Here is a 3,814-nt window from a genome sequence, read left to right on the forward strand (position 1 = left end):
TTGGCGGGTTGTGTGTGTGGGGGGAGGGGGAGGGGGGAGGGGGGCACGGAAGAAGCCATGAGGGAGGAGGTTGTGGGAGGGTCGCGCGATTTGACATTGGAAGCGAACGAGAAAGTAACGAGAGAGCTTATCGATTAAAAATAGCAAGGCGGATTTAATGAACATAATTATACCTAATTAGGCCCATCGGCTGTCAATGATTATAACAGCTCGATAGAACGCACGAGCAAAAATGCCTAAATTAGAGGCGCGAAGAAGAAAAAAGCCGCGCTGGAGAATCTCGCGATGCATAGCACATTGGACAGAGTCTCTGTCGTAGCGTAACCCGTGGCGTTTTCGGAATTTCATAAAGAGCTGGAGAGCGAGGAAACGGTGCGCGCAGGGACGCCACTTTCATTCATGAAGGAGGAGAAGCGACGGCCGGGGGATTTCAACGGGTTGTCAGCACGGCCCCGGAAACCCCGCTCGCTAGCAACTTTCTCGCGAACTTTCTATGCGCGAGGACACCCCTCGCCCTTCGTCTCGTTACCTCCTTCTCCCCCCCCCACCCAATCCCCCCCCCCCCCCCCCCTCCTCTCGCTCTCTCACCCCTCCCCCGACCTTCTCCCCTCACCGCTTCGGCAAACTCACCGGTCTGCCCCGGTCACCGGTTTTCATTCAATGACTGAGGCCCGACCTCCATTATAGTATCTCGCTTGGCCGGGCTCGAGACTCTCTGCCTTACCGGTCGCGCGCTCGACCCCGCCGATGAATGAAACTCGCCCCTCTGCCTCGCGCTTATTGATTTTTCACCCGGACCAGGAAAAACTGGTTCTCTCTTGGCGCCGTGTGACGACGTGTGTCTTTCTTGCGACGTGCGCCTCGCGACGTGCGACGTGCGACGTGCGACGTGCGACGTGCGACGTACGAGGCGAGGCGATGCGAGACGACGCGACGCGATGCGATGCGATGCGATGCGATGCGATGCGATGCGATGCGATGCGACCCGCGGCTTGGATGAAGGACGAGGGACGCGCGCTTCTTGCCCGAGGAAAGTCCTTTTATTATTGTATTGGACTCGCACGTGCGCCTGTCGCGCTTCGCAATTCAGTTTTGCGGCGATTGTTCGACGAGCGTGGAGGAGGACATCGCTCGTCGCGTCCATGCTCGCGCACGGCTACTTGCCCGGGACACTTTGTTTGCATTTTCATGGGCATGTCTGCGAGAAATGCGAGATCCTTTCAAGCGCCCTCACGATGCAACTAGTCTTAAAGTAAATTATTGCTGATTGATTAATTATTGCTCTGGTTTACGTAAGCTCGCATAATAGCTTATCCCCTATGCTCTAACGAAAGATCTTATGAGAAAATTTACTTCGCCAATTCTTTAACGAATAATAAAAAAAGTACTGGTGATGACTGGATTAGAAAAATTCATGACTATCGCATGTAGGATATATGGATGTTTGGAAATCGTCAAAGTGTCAATGTGTCAATGTGTCAATTAGTCAATGTGTATTGTAATTAGGTGTATTGTAGTTTCGTCTTATCGTCCTATCCCCTTAGCCATTTATTGTCGTAGGTCTGGGCTATTTTCCACCTTATTTCCACCTTATTTCCACCTTATTTTCACCAAATTCCAAAGCTCCTTCGAGCTCTGATTTTTTTAAAATTTACTTTCCAAACACGCACACTACCATATAATATAATTGCATTAGAACGACTTTGGGAGTCCTTGAATTAATTGGATTTTAATTTTATGGTGTGCCAAGGTCAATGGACTTTAAAGGAGGAATTTAACCTTGCGTTGCGCGCTATTGACTCTCATTTGACGCTTCCTTTCCTTTTAATTTTAGTAAATAGCGGGAGCGAGCTAATCGTCCTATAATTGACAATTAACTATTTATAAATCGCCTGGCTAATGGTCAATTGTATTAATGTAGTGGCACCTCGACTAGTGGTTGTTGAAAAAATTCTGCTCTCGATATATTTATCGACGAATCTATGAACAAATTGGCAAATTGATCGACCGTGCGTGCGTGCGTGCGTGCGCGTGGGTAAGCGAACAACGACAATGCGTATAATGAAATACGAGCACACTGACAAAAAATGCCTTCCGTTAGGCATTCTACAATACTACTTACTTACTTTACGCTCAAAGTGGGATTTAGATTTCGCTCTACACGTCACAATCGCCTCGTAATTATTGTAAATTTATACAGTTTTGGGCAGGTCGAGTGCCTGCCGCGTTGATAAGATCAGCCGCACGATCCAATACTACGTCAAGCTGTTTTTCCGCATCCACGTCATTCCTCCTCGATTCGATGGCTGGGACAGATAGGATCGCCGATCGTCATTTTAACTCTCGCGCGATGTCAATCCCCGGTCAACCGAGTTAATCGTTAAAATTTTTGGAAATGCCTCCTCGATGCCGTAATCAATGTAGTACGAGATCCGTCTAGAACCGTTACGAGCTCACACGTACAAACGACAGAGCTTAACGAATCCGCGCGCCCCATTTTATTTTAGTTTAATGAGGCGCTTTGGATCGAGGGAGGTGGGAAGGCAAGATCGAGCGGAAGGAAGAAGAGTCGGTGAGGTGAATCGGGTGGGTGGCCGAGCGGATTACGAAAGTCAACTCGTGAAATCAGGGCGAATAGCGGATGCGGGACTTGATCGAGCGTCGACGAATGCGCTTTCGAGAGTCGCATTCATTAGCCATTCACTAAGCGCAATAATAAATAAAGCTCGGGCTCCTTACCGTTTCGACTGGGCGGCCGGGGTGGCGCTGGGTAGCTGGGCGGCGTTAACAGCGGCTTAGCAGCAGCGATAAGCAGCCGCTGTTGCTGCTTCTGTTGCTCTTGGTGGCGATGGCTTTGGTGTTGATGTTGTTGTTGCTGGTGCTGATGCTGATGCTGATGCTGATGCTGATGCTGATGCTGATGCTTGTGCTGGTGCTGGTGCTGGTGCTGATGCTGATGCTGGTGCTGGTGCTGATTCTGGTGTTGGTGCTGGTGTTGATGGTGTTGTTGCTGCTGCTGCTGCTGCTGCTGCTGCCTGGCGCTGGCACCTCCTGTCCCTGGGCTTGTGCTGCTGTTGCTGCTGCTTGGCCGGGGTGGACGCCGCGGTGGCAGCGCCGGCGCCGGCGTGCAGTCCAAGGTATCCACACTTCCACACTTATCTAAACACCGTGCACCACGAAATATACCAGCCCGTTATTACGAACGCGCTCACTTCTCCGGCTGTGCCGTCGCTGCCGTCGCTGCCGCCGCCGCCGCCGCCGCCGCCGCCGCCGCCGCCGCCGCCGCCGCCGCCGCCGCCGCCGCCGCCGCCGCCGCCGCCGCCGCCGCCGCCGCCGCCGCCGCCGTTGCTCCTGTCGCTGTCGTTGTCACCGCCGACGCTGACTTTGCCTCAAACCCCGTAACAAGACTCGATCTGTGCTCCGGAGATTAGGTCGTCGCCGGCGGTCCCCGGCGAGGTCCTCGTCGCGGAGCGGTCAGCGGCGCAGCTCCGCGACATCCGACGCTCGCTTGAGCACGCATATGCACGAGCTCGCCTCCTATCAAAGACTTGGCGCTCTCTCTCTCTCTCTCTCTCTCTCTCTCTCTCTCTCTCAGACTGCCTTCCTTCACCTCCGCCTCCACCTCCAGCCTCCTTCTCTTCCTCTTCTTCTCTTCTCCGAGAGAACACTCGCGGGACACCGACGCTCGGGAGGCACTGGCGATGGTTACGTGAGTGGCGAGAGGCTGCGACTGCCCAACTGCAACGAGCCGCGATTTCACGATGATCTCGTTTACGAGCCGAGCCGAGCCCTACGCTGGCTGCTCCGCTACTCG

The 3,814-nt window shown here is 53.5% G+C and overlaps 1 protein-coding gene across 1 annotated transcript in view; it reads right to left on the bottom strand.

Moving 5' to 3' along the window:
* Positions 1 to 2,908, bottom strand: part of sty (sprouty signaling antagonist) — a 47,900-nt gene extending 44,992 nt beyond the window's left edge. Inside the window, exon 1 of the mRNA XM_011501147.1 lies at positions 2,740 to 2,908. The gene's annotated coding sequence lies outside the window, so the exon portion shown is untranslated. The remainder of the gene's footprint in view (positions 1 to 2,739) is intronic.
* Positions 2,909 to 3,814: the final 906 nt, after the last annotated feature.

The sequence above is a fragment of the Ceratosolen solmsi genome, unplaced genomic scaffold, assembly GCF_000503995.2.
Source record: "Ceratosolen solmsi marchali unplaced genomic scaffold, CerSol_1.0 scaffold57, whole genome shotgun sequence".
Classification (NCBI taxonomy): Eukaryota; Metazoa; Arthropoda; class Insecta; order Hymenoptera; family Agaonidae; genus Ceratosolen; species Ceratosolen solmsi.